Consider the following 22,592-nt stretch of genomic DNA (forward strand, 5'->3'; position numbering starts at 1 on the left):
GAGGGTAATTAGTTGTTTTGATGTGGAGCACTGCAGCCAACTCACTGTTCGTTACACATGATTTAGAGGTCAGTTCACACAAATTTAAAAAATGTTCTCATTTCCCTCTAGTAGTATTTCCTGTATTCATCCTCATAGTTTTGGTTTTATTTGTCAAAGTTTTGAGATTCAGTCTCTGAAATGTCCTCCTCCACCCCAGTACAATGGAGGTGAATGGGGTGTAGTTTATGGTGCTCTAAACCTTGAAATATTCTTTTTAAAATTCAACAGCAGCATCTCTTCAGAAACACTGAGGCAAGTTTGATGGCTCATTCTTGACATTGAAAACAGCAGTTGACAAAATAATCCATTTGGTAGCTCTTTTGGAGCATTCGCGTGTATCACAGTTGTTCAAATTCAGATTTTTTTAGCACTTCAGGTTGTCATTTTCTAATAGTTCAAGTGTCCAAACACTACATTCTATGAGTTTCTAAAAATTAAGATTTAGACACACAACCAGTGTGCAACACATGCTTCATTTAAAAAATCAGAGCGCAAATATCTCTGATGACATCATCAGGGTTATTTGATGAAGTTGAGGTTATACAGAGATACAGATGAAAAGGAAGAGAATCTGAAAGATATACCAGGTGTAGGCAGTCTAGCAAGTGAAACATGTTTGGTGTTTTAGCGTTAGCTAAAATTGACCAAAAAAATTATAAACTTTTATGAGTCTTTGTGTTGAAACCGGTCAGTAGAGTCAACACTCACAGAGTCAGTAAGTCACAACTGATTTTAGCATTTTGGTTTATTCAGATTAGAAGTTGAATTTATGTCACTTTGCCTACAGTAAGCAGTGTATTTCTTTTACAGAATCATTTGGTTCAGCAATTTTTTTTGAATACACATGTTATATCTTGGACAAGAAGAGCATCATTTCACTTACACTGAAAAACTTGCAAAATCAACTGTTTAGATTTTGAATATTAGCACAATTGAAAAAGTGCTCCAACGTGTTTGGAGGACTTCTCAACTCCAAACACTCCAAACGCCTGTGGGGGTAGCTGCTAGCTAGCCAGCCGACCAGTCACGCTCACAGAGCCTCTTACCCCACAGTCACACAGACCACGGCAGCCAACACAGCAGAGGAAAACCAGGACCACAACTCAAAGATATATTTTTAATTGTCATACCGCTGTTGTTATGCCATTACATTACATGTTTGACATATTTGACTGAAATTATGCAGCTATTACCAAGGGGGGACTGTTTACAATATGACCAAACCAGCATGGACATTAACATGAACAAAAACACCATCAGTTAAGTTTTAACTGCATTGGTCGAACGTATGTAGTAGATGATTCAGTGCAGTGTCTGTAAAGGTTATGCCAGTGCTGTAGTCTGCACCCAGACCGAGTGCCAACTCAATCCGGACCCACCCCATAACTCAGTAATTGTCAACTGGTGGCCCACGGGCCACATCCATCCCCAGAAATATTAAGGAATTCAGAACACGTGTATCTATCATCAGTCATCAGTGGACCAGGCCCAGTCCAGTGATTGTTGATTAGCTTGGCAACCCCTGACAATGATCCAAAAAGTCCATAATTCATAGTTAACTTGACCCAACACCAAACCACTTGGCTCCTAGGCTGACCATTCCCTGGAGCCGACAGCAGCACACTGGCTGGACTACAGGAAGTAACTCCAGAGCTGTTGGAAAATCACGCTAAGCTTGTCTATTAGACACAAGAGGTGCAACCTTGTCTCGTAGAAATTACATTTATATCCGTCTAATTTGCATTCATAATTATGTTGTGCAGACAAATGTAATCACTGCCTGGATTTTGTGAAAATCACTGGAGTTGCAGGGAGTTGGTCAGGGTGCATGTCGAGTGCACAGAGTGCAGGACTGTAACACCAGAACGCAGAGTTCACGTCCAGGCTGTGGTCTGGTTTAGGCAACAAAGTAAATCAATTGGTTAAGGTCTTAGAAAGATTGTGATTTCTGCTGATGATTTCTGTTTTAAAATAGACCATGATCTTTCCCTAACATTAACCAAGTGCTGTCACTGCCTAAACTCAACCATAGGAAAGCTGAACAATGTTGTAGTCACTGCGAGTGGATAGTGTATTGCAATATTGCCTATTTCTGACAGAAAACAAATGAAATATGTCATTTCTCGGAGATGGGGCTCAGAGGTGTCTTTTTGGTTCATTTTCATTGGCCTACTGTTATATCGAGTCTTAAACTGGGTATTTTTGTTTACTTCCTAAGATCCTGAAGAGGAGTTTTTTGTTGAGATAAGGACTCATTCATTGCTAGTTGAACTGTGTATTGAGCACCTTGGAGGAGGGCTGAGAGCATTTACTAGTTAAGCATCTAGTCATCATAATGTGTTTTCCATGTAACACTGATGTAAGCTCATGAAAATCACATTCATTTTGTAAGCACATGAAAATATTGAACAATAATAGGTGAATTAGGCCTTTTTTTTTTCTTTTTTTTTTAAATTCTATTTGAAAGTCTGGCCCCCACAGTGTCTACTTCAAAAAATTCTGGCCCTTAGACAAATGCATGAGGACCCCTGCCAGCTTGTGTTATGAATAGGCTACTATATGTTATTTATTGTATTAAGTCTATTTTCTATTGCTCAATAAATCATTAGTGACATTGAATACACAGTGTAGCAGGAAAGCAGTGACAGTGATCTTGTCCTCAGTTGAATATGGTCTTAATGTTGCTTATTTTCCTATCGTTGACACCGTTGTCATGGCGAGTTAACAGCTGCAGAGAGTGTTGTGTTGGTGCTGTAGAGTTCACATATCCTTACACCAGAGAATTAGCGATGAGATACAGTACATGTCTCATTTTCTCAAGCACGCCATTTCTACACTTCGTGTAAATGTAGTTTACAATCTAAGTCAGAAATAAATATGGACTAACTGTCTGAGCCTTGGCTGCCTCGGTTTCATGCTGGCCCAATCGCAAGACAGGTGACGTTAATTCATTGAATAAATGTTATTTGTCATCTCCAATCATCGTGGACCTTTGAGTGACACGTTTGAGAACCCCTGGGCCTGACAACAGACATACAGGCCACAATATTCCCTGCAGCAGTCATTGGAGATAAACTCCACTCAAAGAAACCTTCATTTATACAGTAAATCAGTTTCCCTATCTCCTTTTTCAAATCCCTGACGAGTCCCCAAATTGTTGCCTGAGAAAGTCAAGATGTTGAAGGATGTAACAACAGAATTAAACAGAGGGAATAAGAAGCAAGGAAAGAGAAAGCATAAGCTCAAGTCAGGAATTTTATTAGCAACCAAAAATCATGAGGTCTACACTGCCATCTGGCCCACCTGCCCCTGCCTAGATCTCTCCCCAGGCCTTGATGAGTCAGTGGAAGCACCATTGTGAGGGCGGCACCTGGAGAGAGACAAGAAACAGGAAAAAAGAAAAAAACAAAAAACAAAACAAAACAAAAAAAACACCATACGAGACCATGGCATGTTGCAAGGACAGTTTTACCTTGCTACAGTGGAACTTTTCATTAGTTCAGTAAGTTTTATTGATTTAAAAAAAACTTCTTAGATTTTTAATGGAGTGTCAGAGTGTTTTTGAATCAAATACAGAGTTTCACTGCTGAATTTCACAGTTGAGTAGAATGATGGAGGAATGACCAGCCCTTCTTTATTACCACTCTTCTCATCATGCACATGCGGTTATTTGCTTGTCTTGATCAGTCGCTGCAGACATGAAACCGCTCCTCAGCTGTAACTGCCATTACTGTCACCACAAGTGAATAAGGTCGTGGTGAGTGTGGTGGTGTGTGTAGCTGGGGACTTGCTTGGTGTGACATACAAAGGTTACATTCACACACATGCCACATCCATGTAAATCATCTATCACACAGCGGGGACAAGAGGGCTTTTGAGGAAGCTTGGCTTCTCGTCCAAGGCTGCAGACTGAAGGAGTGATGTTGATGCAGTGCTAGGGGAGCAGTTGAAGCCCACCCAAAACACACATACACACACACATACACACACACATCCGTCCACTGCTTGACGTTTTGTTTTGTCACGGCCATTGTGGCGAGAGCTGTCACTAACAGAGAAACAGCGTGACCATGTTGATTAGGCGAACCTTTTGGGCAAGGAGTGGAAATATGCTGTCAGCTCATTACAAAAATACATAAGCTCTCACTTCCAATTACTCACTTAGCAGCTGGAGATTAGACAGGGGAGCGGCTGCCAACACCGCAGTCTTTCTGGGGTCAGTGGAGATGACTGTAATCACAATTTATATCAGTTTCTATGAACCTCCCCCACCTCAACCAGTCTCTTATCGTCCATCTTTAAACACAGCCTGCTGCCCTTTTGCTCAACTCACCTGAAAAGCAAAGTCAAATATTTATGCTGCCTTTTCGGTGAATTTCATAGTTCATGAAACATCACAGAGGTGTTTAGATGAATCTTGGCTTGTGTAGCCTCAGTTCACAAGCTGCAAATATGGGACTGGTTTCCAAAATCTAATCATCTGAAAATATAGACTAATGTCTGTTTCTTTCATTTATAAGTCCCTATTCATAAAAGTCTGAGCCAAATATTAACTTTGAGGAGGAGAATTTGATTTTAAAGGGTTTGTTCACCCAAATCTGTGAGAATTCTGGCTCCACCACAATACATTAAAGGCAAACGGAATTTCATTTACATGTCACCCAAAACTGAAAAATCCCATTTGAAAATATCAGTAGCAAAGTGGCTTTGTAGAAAACAAATTCTGTTACTGTGGCTAATGCACACTGGAAATACCTTCAACTGAAGAAATAGTACAAACACAACTAAGAGATATACGGATTTGAAAATCACCACTTTGATGGGCTTGGAATAAAATCTGAAAAATCTGAAAATATCAAAGATAAAGTTCAGTGATTGATAAGAAACCCCATTAGATGGATGGCTTTCAGTGCCAAAGTGCCTGGACAAATTATAGCCACACTAGTTATTGGTTTTATATTTTAATGTGATAATATGAGAGTGTTGTATTTATAGCTTGTTGCACTGCACACAGCTTTACATGCGTTCATTGATTTTTGCCAACTTGGAGGAAACAGGAAAACCACGTAATGAGTGCATTACAACAGATTTCAGATGAAAGAAAACTGAAGAAATGGGGCAGCAGCAAATAAACTGGACTGGATTCGTCATTTGGGGAACCAACTTGTGCTGAAAACACAACATGTGACACATTACACACAATTATTTGATAAATTGTTCAGATATTCTAAATAGTGCAACTTTAACTCTCATGTCAATGTAATATTTATAGGGACAGAACTTTGTAATTTTTATGCATTAAAAAGTCTTTTTTTCTGATAAATGAGGGAGCCATATTTACTAACTGTTGAATTAATGAAATGAATGTAAATGTATCGGAAATAATAGCAATGCTGACATTTATCTTACTCAATACTTAAATCTTAAGTTCTGCTCTAATTTTCCTCATGTTTTCATGGCAAAGATATGTCGTGCTGATACATACTGTGTAAAAGCACAAGACAGCACACCCACACAGGCCTAAATCAGACACAAGAGCGTGAACTTTTCCTTGACCATGACTGCCAAGTTAGCAAGGACTCTTGGCTCTGGCCCTCCACGCCTTCACAGACCATCAGCCTCCTCAGCAGTGTCGGTATCCCCCAAACCTCCCTCCCAAAGGCCCTTCCTCTTCCAGCAAGGATCAAATCTGTTAATACCTGACGAGTCCTGTGAACTCGCTGTCTGTCAAGACTGACTTTGCTGTTTTTTCAGAGGGGCGAAGGAGAGGATGTGGAGCCAGGAGGCCTCAGAGAGTCACAGCTCTGATTGCGGCTAACGGTCTGTGGACATGTCGGGGGCGGGGGGAAATGGATGAACCAATAGCAGAATTTGTGGAATATCATGCCTGGAAAAGCAACAAAGCAACCTGAGACACAGTTTATGCACGTAGTTATCGCAGCATTGGGAAAAGACTATGTGATCATCATATGAGCCATGATGAGGAGGAGGGGGCTTGTTTTTTGGACAGCCTGTTCTCTCCCATTTACCTGATCATTTATGACAGAAAGTCTTTTACACATCAGATGTTGCAGAATGATGACTGTGATTTTTTTGTCTTGCTGGCTATGAGCTCTAAAATTAGTAATGATTCAAACTATTTTTAATGATACTTTGGCCTTTAGTCTAGTGCCATAGTCATGCCAAAATGCCACTTCATAATGTCTTTGTACATCATATTTTAATCTGAAAACATCAGTCAGAGAGATAAAGAGGGTGGGTCCAGGTCATGGCTGGACTCCCTGCCTGCTGCTGACAGCACTGCCAACTGTCCAGTCAGTCACACAGGGTGGCAGTAGAGGAGGCTGTAACAGTGACTGGTGATTGGTTCAAAAGAAGCTCTGCTAGAATTTCATGCTGGAGCATCAGAGCAGCAAATAGAATTGAGTTGCGCTGCCATCTGTTTCCACCACCAGTCTCTACTTCAGTTTAGTAGTTGAGTAGTTCAGTGACTTTGAGAACAAACTGCCATGCCGCCGCCATCCTTGCTCTGTGTAGGAAAAAAATGAGATTCAAACCAAAGCTTCTTAGTTGAATCATAATCATTTAGGGAGCAGCCTTGGAACAAACTTTATATTTTTAGCTCCACTAAGTTTGGGGTGAAGCTTGAACTGGGTTGTAAGTCTTATCAGACTATCTGAAGGTAAAAATGGTTCTATCTTTTCAAAATGTCCACATGTGACAGTGACAGTGAAACACCTTCAGTGAGAGGACTGAGATGCAGTAATATTTTAAATGGGAATACAGCACATCCTTTCAGATTGCTTCTCCCGTGTGGCTGTCATTTGTACACAGTGATTGAAGTTAATCAAAGAATGAAAAAAAAAAAAAAACACCAGAGGGAGAGACTGTTGTTTCAGAAAGTTCTGGAAATTACTGAACTCAGTTCCACTAATTCCAACATGAGTAGGGGAAGAGTTTCAGATGCTGTTCAGCAATCTTTGTTTGAACCACACTGACAACTGATGTCTGTAAGAATAGCAGAATCATCAGTATGTTTGTTCTATCCAACGCTTGTATGATGGTTTGTCATGAACATTGCAACCACCAGTTTGGCTTTAGGTCTTTATTGAGCTGACTTTTATTTATGTGATCAAGGGAGTCTGATACAATGACCAGCTTGTCAGAATACTGGCTTCCTGAGTTCAGTAGAGATCCAGACAAACATACAGCTTAGAGGGAAAATCACAGAATATTGATTTGTAAAAGAATAACAGGAGACTGCATTCAAATAGAAAATTAAATGAAGCATATTAATTTGATGTTTGAAAGGGCTAAAATGACATCAAAGTATCAATGGCATTCTTTCCAGCAAAATAAAAATTCAAAGGTAATGAAAGGGCCACATAAAGGGTCAGTTCACCCGGATTACAAAAAAGAAAAAGAGTATTCTCCTTCTCCCTCAGTACTGTGAAGGCGTATCCAATTTCTAAAAAATAAAACACACAGTTTCTGGTATGAGATGTTTGCTTTCACATCTTCTAAATGTCACTTGTCAATGCATTGGGTACCATAAACCAAAACTATCTGTATGACAAGATATCATTATGGGCAAGGCTGGCTGACAAACCAGACAAAGCAACCATCAGCCCTTTGACCCCCAGAGGCCGCAGATTGACTACCAGTTGTTTTTTGGAAATTTGATTATTTTTTGTCAAGGACTTTCCATTGCTAAAATACATTATTAGCTAAGGTCCAGAATAAAGACTTTATCCTTTAACTGTCTTGTAGAGGGGGCCTGACTCAAAATGTAGTTTTAAGACCTTCATTCTTTTACTTTATATTGTGCTCACAAGGTTCATATTCCCAAATAAGATAAGATAAAAAAAAGATAAGATAAGATAAGATAAGATAAGATAAGATAAGATAAGATAAGATAAGATAAGGGGCTGCACGGTGGCACAGCAGGTAGTGCGCGTGCCTGACAGCAAGAAGGTCGCCGGTTTGATTCCCGGGTCGGGCCTTTCTGTGTGAAACTTCTGTTGTGAAGTTTGCGTGTTCTTTCCGTCCAGCTTCCTCCCACAGACCAAAAACATGCTCATTAGGTTGATTGGTGACTCTAAATTGCCCCTAGGTGTGAGTGTGAGTGTGAATGGTTGTGTGTTTGTGCCCTGCGATCGGCTGGTGACCGGTCCAGGGTGTACCCTGCCTCCCACCCGTTGACAGCCCCCCGCGACCGCGAAAAGGGATAAGTGGCATAGAAAATGGATGGATGGAAGATAAAATAAGATATTAATCCCACAGTGGAGAATTTTCAGGTATTACAGCAGCAAAGTGGATAGCAAGATATATAAACATGTGCTCAATCAAATTACAACAACCTAGCAAAGACAAACAAACAAAAGCTGTCAGTATCTTCAAGATGACTCCATTATTACTGATGCATGCCCTCATGTCACCCCCTATGTACACTATGTATGTGTTAATATTGTAAAAGAGAAATTGTTTCTGACACGACCCAGATCGTTCCTTCACTGTATTACAGCTTTCATCCACAAGAGGGCAGAAGCAGCATGTGTACGCACACATTTCAGCAAACGTTGACACACTAAAACCAATGACTTTGCTGTATGTCTACGCTGTCCTCTCCTCAGCAGTGAACAACAGCCCACTAGCTGTTTAAAGCAGGAGTTGGCAGCCTGACAAGCAAATCTAATGCAACAGTCAATTAGGATCTACTCCCTGTATGTCAGCCATAAGCAGATACAGCTGTTCTTTGGTGAAGCAGCAGCTCCAGGGGAAGCTGTGGAGGACATACATGTTGAAAGATAGGAAACACTGAGCACTGCCCTCAGCACTAAATATAGGCAATCCACAAGTACAAGCCTTTCTCTCTGACACAAGAATAATCATGGAAGTCCTGATATATATGGAAGTTGTGATAGGAGTGTCCCAGACAGACAGAGACAGAGAATGTGAAAAATTCTCTGGTGGAGTCAGCGGAATGAATTTTTCCTTTTGTTGCAGAAAAGAGCACCACTTACAGAAAATCATCAGCAGAAAAGAAAAACCTCTACTTACTAGCAAATCAGGATGTCAAAGCTTGCACATACACCACCAACATCACCTCTCCAGCCAATAATAATCCAATTTGTTAACACATAAACTGTGCATTTTATAATCATGCAAAAGTCTCAATCAGCTGGAGTGTGACGTGATCATATAACAGGAGACAATGTGCAGGGCCTATGGAGATTTTCATGTTTTATTGTTTACAACATGGATTTAATGTGTCTCTTTTGACCCTCATCAACAGAAGAAGTGTTCAATTGAAATCATCTTGAGATCATCTAAATTAACTGTACCAGTGGGGCTAACACGTGTAATCAAGGGGTTTCGGTAGATTGTATAATATATAAAATATGTGCATTAAAAAGATTAAATGACTAGGACACACATTTGAAGACTTGGAGACTGGTTGGTCTTGACTTGCTGGGGTGACTCAGAACTTCATAGCCAAGACTTGACATTATTTGCAGTGTTAATGGCTGGGCTCAGGTCAGGTGATCATGACCACCTGTTATCATGTGACCAAAGTTGAGGAAAAAGCGAGTTAATCAATGTTAAGCAAAGATTCTTCTCAGTCAAACTGGCTAAGAAACGTCATCACATTGGAGAAACTACAGTAGGTGTGATTCTTTCCTTCCACCCCTCTTACCATGAGACATAATCCACAGTGGATTTCCTCATTTCTGAGTATTTAACAGAAAACCTGGATTAATCAGTGTGTCAGATTCTTGCGTGTGAAGGAGCAGCTATTATCAGATAACTAGACAGAAGGGACTTTGTGTAATTCATAGCATACTCTTTTCCACTGATGATCTATCATTTGCTCTTTTCCTCTGGGGAGCACGGTTCTATTGTTGATACAGCCCATAATTTTGATTTATCCTTTGGGTAAATAAAGAGCGGTTTGCTCTGGCCCTTGGAAGAACACAGCCTTCAAATCACTTGATCATTAATCCACACATTGTTTTATTTACCTCTCGCTCTCAGCAACTAGGAGACAGAGTGAAAGAGGACAAGGGGGGACACTCTGGGGTCAAAAACAAGCAATCTACTGTGAGTCCGTGCCTATTGGGTGGAGGCGGGTGGGGGAGGATGGGTTGACATTGCAGGGTGATATAAATATGCTGCCTGCTGGAAGTTTCAGGTGGTGCTGCGGTGAAGGTTTTCTGGATAATGTCGGTGACAGAGGTGAGCAGCAGCTAAAAACTCTGAAATCCCCCGAGGGTGGGATTGAACTTGGGGAAAACATTCCACCGCAGGTCAGCAGGGCATGTACACCTACAACTCCCCCACCCACCCCCAACACCCAAACATAGACCTGAGAGTCCAGCCATGCAGCCAGATTCCTCTTCTCACCAAAACCACATTAATGAGTTTACCCTGCAAATCAAGTGATCACAGGCTTTTCCTCATTTTCTAAAGCCGTTTTTTGATACAGCTATGAAGGCAGATAATGGCACTAACCAATTCTCTGCATTCACTAATATTTAGTTCAGGCATATTTAAGGAAAAACAGTCTATCAGAGAGCTGCTCTTGTGGCCTCAGGGTTTGGAGTCCCAAACATAAACTGCAACATCCCCAGTTTGAATCCAACAGGGACCTTTGTTAAACGTCATTCCCCATCTCCCCCCGTTGTTTCCTGTCATGCTTCCACTGTTAACTCTATGAAGGTGGAATTGTGTTTCTGTGGAGATACATTTAAGCAGCTTCGATTGTTACGGGTAACCATAGGATGCAACACCTCATAGAGGAGCCGACATGCACACTTCATTGGTTGATCCAGCATCCTGTTGGGAGGTTTATTCTGTGTGTTTTTTCGGAGTATGGGCTTGCTGCCATAAGTCATCTTCTAGCAAAACATGGGAAAATCAATTTCTCTTCAAGACACTTAATATGGTTGTCCATCTTGTCACCTTGTCATTGTCTCGGCCGTTGGCGAAGGTAAACCCAACTTCTTTCATGTTTGTTTCACAGATGTAGTGGCTTATTTACGCTGTCAGTCTGATGATATGGACTTCCATTTCCTGATCTCCTCTCTGATGTCTTTACGTTGTGGTTTGCTGAATGTGACAGTGCTTCCTAATGTGCACAAACATTATACCCTCAATCTGTGCAGGTTCAAAGGAAACACACACCCAAACATGCCCAAATGACATCTGTGTAGATTAATTTATGAGCTGCCTGAAGAAAGATTGCATCTGAATAAGGGCTTCAGTGCCCAAAGATACAACTTGGTCACGAAAGTGGTGAGAAAATCCAACAAGTTGTTAATGTGATGCCAGATTAGCTACCACTTCTTTAGGGGTGAATCCAAAGTTATGCCATAGTTTTGTTGTCCACTTTTGCTTGCTGTGGTGTGAAAAGTGCTGGTCAGTTTTTAGATTTGTCTTCATTCACTGTTGGGTCTTTGGGTTTTCTTTTTCAGCAAAATATAGGCTGGGTTAGGTTTAGATTAGGGGTTAGGGTTAGGGTTAGGGGTTCCTGTATAGCCACGAGCCAGTTTGTACAGACATTCGTATTCCCTTCAGGCACCTGATGAAAAGTCAGGTTCCCAGACTTTTCATCAGGTGTCATCAAGTCACATTTTCAATTCGCTGAATACTATGAGTTTATGACCAAATGCCCATCAGCATTTTTTTCCATTCAGAAACCCAGTGGCTGTGTCTCCTTCTCCTCCTCTTCAGTGTTTGGCAGCCCCAGGCACTGTCACATGGTTCCATGATGCACAGTCATGAACATATAGTTTGTTGCATCCCACACTTTAATATTCAAAATTGTATATAAATTTGCAGGCTCTGGTGTCCTCTTGCAGTGCTGCTAAGAAGTAGCTTTGATAGTGTTCAACAGCAATTCTCTACAGCTCATTTTGCCTCATTGAGTACACCTCACTTTTTTTCATCACCATATATCTCACTTTCCCTTCACTGCCTTTCTCTACTTATGCCTTACACTCCCTATAACCCCACAACCTCCAAACCACACCCTGTCCCCTGTGCCTGCAGCCTCAGCTTCACCCTGAGCCAGTAATAAGTGGTCAGACCTTCATCCCAGTATATGCTTGGCCTGCTCTCCATCACCAACCAATTGAAAAACCACAATTGTCCCAGTCTGCGGTGCACAACCTGCAGGGCGAGTGAGGCGGACATGTGTTTTGATAGGTATACTTCATCTAGATTATTCAGGTGTGTTTGTCTTGGCATGAGCCCACCACAGAAAACACATTATACCCCAACACCACCACACCAGCAGAGTAAGACAAGTCTTAAAGACCTCCAGAATAGAAGTCGTACTATAAAACCACAGAGCGGCATGGTGGAAACAAGTCACCTCCTTATTCACTGCTACTGTCACATACCATCAGTTAGTCATGTTAACTGCAGTTGAAGAATTTTACTGTAAGACAGTGAAATTAGCTTTTTTCCATCTGCTTCATCTGCATCTGTTCTGTTAACACTTTCCCACAATTACCAGAATGCCTGTCACTTGCCTCCAGGGAATTCAGTTGGAACTAGCAAGAGAAGTAATTTCAGGTGTCTGGAGCTTCAGCAGTAAAAGTTCTATGTCTACATACTGGAGACAGTTTTATATGGCTGAAGCTGAAGCTCTACAAGGTTTGCACGGCTTGAAATTGAAATTGAAAACCAGCAAGTTCTTTGATAAAAAGTCAAAGTCTGTCCAAAAAAATGTAGAGAGAGAAGAAAACTATAATGATGAACGAATTTTGTACTCTAACGTGAATTTCTAATGGTGAGGGGAAAGTTTACACTTTGTAGAAACTCCATAAAACATTCACAGATTTAAACCAGTCCACTTTTGCATTCTGGGTCAATTTTGGATGAAGTCAGCAACCACAGTGCAATGTTTTGTTTCCGAGTGATAAACTGAATGTTCTGATTTGCCACAGCTGTGACTCACACCCCGGACTGTCTGTGGCTCATGGGTATTGTAGTATTTAAAGCCATCAGTCAGACCAAACAGAGAATACATGATTTGTCAGAACTGAGGCATAGCTGTAACATTAAACATTTAGTGTTAAATGATCCGGAGTGAAGCCTTAGTGTACCGCAGGAAACTCAGCTAACACCTTAAGTGCCTGCTATGGTGGCCAGAGTGGGATTTGGTTACCATTAGGGGTCTGAAATATTTTCAGGAGTAAATGATATGATGAAATTTAATATTTAAGTGAGTATTATTCAGGTATTTATTTGTAAAAAGTAAATTAATGGATAATTTAATAGATTCATATATAAGAGAGTTTTAATGGGTTTCCTGTGTGGGTATAAGCATTTGAAAGGATAACCCCTTAAATAATTTCATTTATTTTATTTGATTTTTTTCATCATAACATCACAGGATCACTAAATTTGTAGTTTAAATTTACCTCTTTTTTTTTTTTTAATTGGGGTGAAAATTTACAGTTTCACCCCGAATTTGTGGTAAATTAATGGATAAATTACAGTACATTCTAGAATATTAAGGGATTTAATTAGTCTGTCTATCTAAAGACTGGGAAATCATATATAATGTATACACACACACACACACACACACATATATATATCCATGGTTTAAGGGGTATTTAAGAGGCAAAAAGAGATTTTTTTTTTCACATCTAATAAAAATCCTTTGAAACATGCATTTATGTTATTTGATCTTTTTTTTTTAAGATGTACAGATAATCCATTAGAAGTGCCTTAATAGATTACAATCCATTACTTTACACATTAATATTACCATTCGAAAACATCAAAATCACCTTATTTACCAACATACATGAATGTGTAAATGATGGAATGGAAATTGAATTTTAAGGTAAAACGCTAAGGTTCCGTTTCATGGTGGGGGCCATAATAACAGATTTTTATTACCCTCATGTCATTGTGTGGTAACGTAGTGCAGGCTTTTTCAATCAATATGCACTTTTGAACTGCCAACAATAATGTTTCACTGACAACAGTGAAGGCAGACGTGATATTTGCAGCGTTGGATTATCCAACTCAAACAAGCTTTAAGCCTCTGCAAGTTGATTTTCATGTTACACAGGAATTAGAGCGAAGCAGTACTGCTGGAAAGAAGGCTACAACATGCATGAAACCTTTCTTTTTGAGTGTTGTGTATTGATTTAGCAGTACCTTAATATTTTTTACAGTGCAGGTCTTGTCCCCTGGAGGGCAGCCCAGCTCCGGGTTGTCAGGGGCTTTATGATCACCTCCTCCACCTTGGAGATCAGTGAACACTGGCAGCACTCGGTTTTGACCTGCACTTTAGCTCCTCAGATTTAAGGCTCCTCAGTGGTTTTAAGCCAGCCGGGTGGGGGTGCTGGGAGGGGGCGGCTAATTGAAGTCAGCAGATGACGGGTGTGCTGTGATTTGTGTGGTGACAGGCAGTGTAATTACACGGCTGGTCAGAAAGAACATTACAGTAGTTAAGAGCTTTCGCGGGCGCTAACTCGGCCAATAAAAGAATCCTTACACTTTGGTATTTGTAAAGCATGGGCAGTGCTGCCCAGTGCTGCTAAATACAGTATGTGTGTTTGTGGGGGGCATGCAAGTGCAATTAAGTACATTTCTTTATCCTTCCGTTGACCAGATATCTCGAGATATCTCCATTACAAAAGAGGATAGAGTGATTAAATACAGCTTATAGATTTTGTTTAACACACAGAGACGAACAAATATTCCAAGGCTTGTGGTCATTCTGCCAGAAGACAGTGCGTTCGACGTGTCTTAATTGCTGAAAATGGGAGAAAACGCTTCAGATATGAACTTGACCAAGAATTTCTTGAATAAGTTTATTTTATTTGACATGGACATAACAGTGGGGCTGCACTTACAATCATGCACAAGCACCAGATGCACTGTATTTAGGGTTCCTAGCCAAACGCTAATTTACAAAACCTGTCCACAGGAGGCTTTATGACAAGTAAAATGTGAAGGCTTAAAATGTGAACTTTCCTACAGACTCTGAGTGAGGTCCATGGAGTCCACATGAATACTGATTATGATCTAATATAGTATTAGTATTTAATATACTATACAATGCAAGGTGATAAACAGGTTAAAAAAATCAGTTCACTTCATATGGAGAAATCTAAAGGCAAAAATGGAGAGGACAGCCTTTCTTAAAGCAGCACTATTTGTTTTTTCTTTGATTTTTTTTGGTCATTTGGGGGCAACACTAGCATTGAGTCACTCACTCTCCTTTTAGCTCTGTTTTGGTCTCAACCGGTTTTTACCTGCTGCTATCTTGACCAGGACTCCATGGCAGGAGAGACAGTGTATCTCAGTGGGAGCTTTCTGGTTAAATAAGAGAAATAAGAAATAGTTTGTAGTGGATTTATCAGATGTTTCACTAAGAACAGCTGCTTGAACCAAAACAGTAATGTGATGGGCCAGGAAACCAAAACATTGAGCTGAGAGGCTCCATGTAGCTGAGGGTAACTGCAGAGTCTGTGATATTTCTCTGTCCACCACTATGTTAGTGTTGCTGAGAGGAAAGACTATGACAGTAAGACGCAAGTTGTAATAAATTAAGATTTTTAAACGAAACAAGACGACGAAACCTTCCCTGAACAGGCCCTTCATTTTCCAAGAACTTCCAGTTTCCAAGATTTTCTCTTGAGTCAATTCCTTTGTAGACACAATTGGACAAGTGAATCGAACTGGACCACAAGCAGAAAACAACAAACATGCCTTTTGACAATGTACGGTGTGTTGACTTCTTGTTTCACTTTTATGATCAAGCCATTAATGCAGTAGAGAAGCGTCGCAAAGTAAGGAAATATAATGTAGCATCAGTTACACAGTAACAGCCAGCATAAGCTCCCGCTCATACCAGACCAAGTAAGACTGCAGCAGCAAAACATGCAAGTGTACTGAACTGAGCAGCAGTGTGTTTAATTGCTGTTGACAACTTTTCAGTTGTGAGAGACACGTTGTGAAATGTCTTTTTTCATTAATTACATCATCTCACTTTAAGGCTCTCTTGTGCACTTCAGATGATCGTCAGTGATCTACCCAATATATTTGTGACAAACAGAGGACCTTCTGATTAGGTTTCAGCTGGCCTTTGCTCATTTTTGTGATCCAGTTGAAAGAGAAAAGATTGAGATATTCAGATGAATATCGCACTTCAGTTTCGATAAAGTTTTAGATAAAGCTGTAAAGTCTCGTGTGAAATGGTCACATAAATCAAAAAGCCCTTTTAATTCAATAAATCTCTTTGGAAATAATGCCAGAGGTGGTGAGGCAGTGAACAGGCAGCTCCATACACTGCAGCCACATGCTGGGTATTTAAAAGGCTGTGGTAGTACTCTGCAGCGTGTATTTGTACATGCCTTTATGAGTGTCGGCGTATCCATCCAGCCTTAATGCGGCCTCAAGGCTCGGGCTGGCTGGAAACATCCAGAGGCCAGAAAGATAGTCATGGTCAAAAACAAAAACAAACTCCAAACCACGCGTCATCCCAGTGAAATATGGTAATAATATAGGGGGAAGTTTACATTTTGTAAAAATATGCATTATTTGTCTTAGCTTTCGTTTATGAGTGGCTGAGCCGGCGGTGATGAGGGAGGCCATTTTCTGAAATGTTTCTGGACGTGGACCACAGAGCAGCCAACACCCCTGTCTATCTTTAGAGCAGGGAATCCACCCAAGAGCTGTCAGTCCAGCAGCCAAATCCATGACTGCTAAAACTCTCCAGACCCCCACACACTAACAGCATCATTCACAGACATCCACCCGCCCACAAGGCACACACACAGACACTGATACTGTCAAATGTGGAGGTATTTCATAGAAAAGAGTAAATAAATCAGGCCTCTGCATCATCAGCCGGGCTTACGTAAGAGCCGCTCGCCCACTGAATGTCGCACAGAAAGAAGGAAAAAAAAAAAATGAAAAACAACTTTTGTGAAATGCTCGCAGAAGGAGCAGAGATTTATCTACTCTGAAAGTTAACTCAATACCTAATTTTTCTTGGACTCCACCTTTGTTTTTCCAAGTGCTGGGAACTGTGCATAAAAAGGTCAAAGAAATAGCGTTTTTAAAAAAACGAGTTGTATTAAATTTGTGAAATAGAAAATTACTGCTGCTGAAAAAAAGATTAATAACTCTGGCTGTGGGCTTTGTGGATCTCACTGGTGCTGTGCAGTGAGGCACTTAATAAATCACTGCTGTACATACAAGGAATTAATAGGGATGGTGTGTTTTCAGGGTTTGTCTCGGTGCCAAATCTCAGAGAGCCTGATGTGGCCCCGGCTCTAATCTGTTTTTCAAAAGTCACCTTAAAAGCTGGTACCTTGCTCTCCTCCTGATCCAAGAATAACGAGCAGAAGGCAAGGTGATAATTTCTCCTCTCATTAGAGTCTGCTGAAGATGAATGAACACATGGAGACGGACTGATAGATACTGTAGATCCATATCTGCCTAGAGAATTTGATGATAAGTGTGAATGTGTGGATCCATTTCCAGATAAAAAATATGTGTATGTATTTCTTACTTTTCTGTAATGAACCATAGTTTAAAATGTAACCTATTTTGCCGCAGTGTTTAGATAAAAAGTGCAAGTAATCTTCTGGTGTTACAAAATCCGTGTTCATTTCTTCTCTCCAGGGAACCAGGATCAGCAAAACCGTGGCCCAGACTGAGGCGGCCTGAGTGCATCTCCTTCACACAAAAATCTGCAGAGCTTCAGAGCTTAAAGGTTCTCTTTATGCCAATGTTAAGAAGACATTTGTCATTGCATTTAAATAACTCCAAACTATGCAACAGTTAAGCACAGCAAGTTTTTCTAGTTACATCCCACACAGAACATTTAGGGAACGCTGTGCGGACAAGCAACATTTCTGAACGTTTTGAGATCAGCGTGTTCAGCGAGCTCTGTGGTCCGTTCTGCTGTTCACAAAGGCTACAGCGGGAAGATAACCTTATTCAGGCATGAAATCCATACTGATGTGAAGCTGTTTTCTCCAGGGGTTTCTAAGATCAGCACACATTAGGGCTGTAACCCAGACAGAGGGGGGCAGGGTGCATCTTCCCCAGGAGAGTAGTGTTGAACTCCTCTATATACTACAATATCATAATCACTGAAATTCAGTTATGGCTTTTGGCTTTAGTGTGCCACCCCAAGACTTTCAGTGTCCTCATCTCTCCAGCCCTGTGAAAAATTTCTGGGGGTGCCACTGCCAGGACTTCAGTTATTATATCACACGGAGGAGGTGATAGTGATGCTGGGGGCTACAAATGCAGGACTTTGACAGCGGGGGCCGGGGTTCGTCCACACATAAACTCAGTTTTTGGCTTGTGACAACAGAGTGTGCGCCTTTGTTTAATATGGTAAAGGTGGATCGTGCCTTCACCATAGTAAGATCGGACTTCTCGTTGTAGGTACCCTACCAGTAATCAGATAATCACGGCCCCTTGGCTTAAAAGAACACATGTAGTTTTACACAGTGAGGTGGACCAGCTGGGTGAATGGGTTTAACGCAGGATTTTCACAGAGCAGGTTGAGGTTCGATTCCTCTCTGGAACCAATCTTGACTGGTTTAAGGAAGTCGTCACTTTAATGCAAACCATCATCCTTTCTAACCGGATGTTGCATATTTATTATTGCTAACATGGCCGTGGAATGAGTTTTGCAGACATGGAATATACTTCCAAATGAAATACATCAGTGTCAGAGTTGTGCTGGGTGTCATGAAAAATAGAAAATTCATCTCGTTGTGCACAAGTTGATCGTGACTATTTCACAAATTGCTGTGTTGCATATGAATAGCATAGATTGATATTCATAATGCAGTAATTCCATACACAAACACACACAAAGATGCAGTTTTATTTATTTATTTATTCATTTAGTCTTTGATCAGCCTTCCCCAAGGAAGTTCACTCCTTCAGGTGGGTGCTGCTCGATCTCCTGAACACCATTGTAATTTAATGTGGGATTCACATTTATTCACATTATTCACATTAATTCACAATTCTAACAACTGACAGTCTGCTCCAGCACGGTGGATCTGTCTTCTTATGGTTGCATATTAGCTTCAAGCAAATACATGCTATGAGCTGAAGCAAATTTTCATGTATTCCAATCCATTAATCAAATCACCATGGAGAAATGACCAAACAGTGACCCGGTGGGTAATCAACGCTGGGCTTCTGTCGGTGCAGGTGTTTTGCTCCGACTGAAAGGTCCTCAAAACCATCCTATTTTAAAAATGGAATGTAACTTAAACAGAAATAGATCCCATATCAAACATGCTGAAGCACTTGTGCAACCTAATTAATGAAGAAGATGTAATTAAGTCCATTTGAATAAAGTAATACAAGCAACTTGATTCATGCTCGAGTCCTCAGAGAATAAAATACCTTTGTTTTCATGGAAAGTTTCATTCCTGCTCTTGCAATAACATGCATTCAGCTTGACTACAGATGTGGCCGCAGAAGCTGCTGTTTTCTGCTGGAGGAACTGCGTACAGATCTACAGCACAGCGTGTTTGCTGTGTCCACCTCTGTGGGCTGCAGGGTGTGCTGTGCAGTCACATCTGATTAGAATGAAGCAGAGATCACAGTGAAGCTGTCAGGCACTGAAGGAGCTGCTGCTCGCACTGTCAGCATCGCCGCAGGGTGATTCACCTACAACTATGAGAACTTGCAGAGCAGAAGTCATCAATTGCTGTGATAGTGTTGTGTATTGTCTTAATATCAGCACTAATAAAATGGCTTTGTTTAGGTGCTGGTAATAGTTACAGCAAATGGAAACACACTGTTACAAAAGAGTCTAGCCATCTAATAAATAGCCAGTTTTGAGATAAAGCTGTCAGGTGACAGAGGCCTTTAAAATGTCCATTAATACAAACGCATACCTCACTTTGTAGGATTACATGCTGAACTCATCCGATTTAATGTTAATTTGCAGAATTCCTCAATGTGGAGAACGTAGGATCTGTCCATCTCAATGGACACCAGCTCTGCTGTCAAACATGGAACGGTGGCTGATTACAACATGATGGTTTATAAAGTTGGCATAAACATTCCCCTCATATCTCAAATGATCTTGATCAAAAGTTATAATTTTAATTCTATAATATCAGACTTTTATTGTTATAAAATGTTATTCTGAAGGAAGTCAAGGTCTGCTTACTAGCTTTTCCCTGAGCTTTCGAGTTCCCATATGCAATCATGGGTACCACCTTCTAATAAGGCATCCGGTGTAAAAGACTTTATTGGTGCTTAATAAACCAATCACTGATGTTTTATAGATATAGGCCATTAATTAGAGCAACTTTAAGGATGCCAGGTTGTAAAAAACACCTTTAGAAGCTGTCTTTCCTCCTCCAGTATGACGCTTTGTCTTTGAAGACCTTTGGTTCATCTTTGAGTGGGAGACCGTTCACATTGTGTGGAAAAGTGAAGCACAGCAGTGCTGTTTTCTGACCTGTTTGCAGGGTCTTAAGACAGTCTACTTGAAGATATTAGAAGCCCTCTTAGCCATAGTAAAAGAGCGCCAAATAAAACACAAATACATAGAAACAAAACTGCTAAAAGTGCTTCTGACAGCTTCGTTCATTTAGAACACATTGTTGTCCTACACATGTGGACTGTTAACACGTACATGGTTAAAACAGCCATTAATAAAAAAAAAATACACTATAGTGTGTCAGATATTTAACACAGCCTCAGTCATGTGGCCTTATTATCGTTCTTCATGGGTGAAGGGGAGGAAAAAACTGGGGAAAGTGAAAAGAGTGAAAAAACTCTGGCCTGGAGGGGTTAAGCAAACAGTTGTTCCGGACCGTTGCTGAAATAAAAAACTGCATCAAATTGTGATTTAAATCAGTGAACATCTGATGACAGAGTGAGTTAACAAGAGCACGAATCTGCTGCCACGTTTCAGGATTTGACTGTTTTCCACGCTGCTGAGATGATGTTCCTGAAAAAGCATGGAGGCTCCATGCCTCGCCCTGCAGCTGCATGATCAGGATGGGCTTGAGTTTACTCGTGTGTATGTATCTGAGTATTTCCAACCATTGAAGCCCGGGTAACCCCAACCCAGCAGCAGCTGAGCCAGTGCATACACTGAAAAACGGCCTCTGATAATCACTTCTGACTTAGTTTTTTTTGTGTGTGTTTTGCTTTTTTTCCTCATATGTGAGGATTTTGTACGATTTGATTGCTGTTGTATTATTTGTTTTATCACATGTCAGTAATAATAAAGGTTATTTGGCTCTCCACCTGTGCTGAAACGCCATCCAGAGAACTGTGGGGATTGGTTTTGGTGTTTTGAAGTTGACCATCAAGACATTTTGCAGCACAGTTGACAAAGGTGGAAGCTGATAGGCTGAAGTGCTGCACACATCCACACACATGCGTGCTGTTTGAAACAGACAGCTCATCTGTATAACCATCAGAGTGTGCTGCTTTCAGTGTAGCTTCACGTCATCATCTGACTGCTGTTTTTCACCTGACAAAACGGATATACTGGAGGAAATATCCTGTTGTTTGCAGTTGTTTTTGCATGGAAACAAAAAAATATCTGTTAACTGTATTGGAAGAACTGTGAAGCTTGTGCTTTGAAAAGTTTGAATGAGGATTTTTGGTCCTTTGAGAAACAGAAAGCAGAAATTAAAACATTCTAAATAAATGATTTTTACACATGGTGATTTACTATTTTTTAGCATAAATTACATTTTCTTATTAAAAACTATGACACTGGATAGAAATATATTATTTCACACAGTACTTCACGTTGCCTTAAGTTTATTAGTTTTTCCATTTTCTCTTGTTGAGGGGTCTATAAAGGACTATAAAGGACATTTTGAAATGTGAATGTATACAGTGAGTGAATGCATACTGGCAGTATAATCATGTTTTAAACCATTATAGTCCAGTTAATTTGTTAGCCCATCCACATAAAATTTGCTGATGACAAAAGGAAATCATTAAGCAGTTTATTAGCTAATAAAATCAACTCAGCGTCTTGCTGTGAGCATTTTCTGCTGTTAACTGAATTTTCTGACTACATAAACACTTTCTCTGCATCACTTTTAGCCACTTCTACTGTACACGATTGCTATTTGTCTGTACTAATTAAACAATCTAATGGAAATTATTAATAGTTGATAAATAGTTAATAGGGCTGTAGGAGACTTTTAGAAATACTGTCCAAAACCCCAAACAGAGGAGTCCAGGCAGCACAAATCTTTGGGACCAGACACCAAGAAAATGTTTTCTTTCTTGACTATTATTTGGATTTTTCTTATTTTATTTATTAAGCAAACTACTCAATTGTATTTTCTGCAAAACGGATTTGTCAATATTTCATTCATTCATTCATTATTTTCATCATTTAATTATTTTTTCTTGCCAGAGTTTAGATGTTTTCGGTCTAACACTGAAATAAATTACCCAAAACATGTTATCTATTCCATGACTAAGTTAGCACCCCCCAGCAAAGTGCATAATTTCAGTAGCCGTGGCAGTTATCTTAAAGTCTGTCCTAA

Source organism: Chaetodon trifascialis, chromosome 14 (assembly GCF_039877785.1).
Source record: "Chaetodon trifascialis isolate fChaTrf1 chromosome 14, fChaTrf1.hap1, whole genome shotgun sequence".
In the NCBI taxonomy this organism is placed as follows: Eukaryota; Metazoa; Chordata; class Actinopteri; order Chaetodontiformes; family Chaetodontidae; genus Chaetodon; species Chaetodon trifascialis.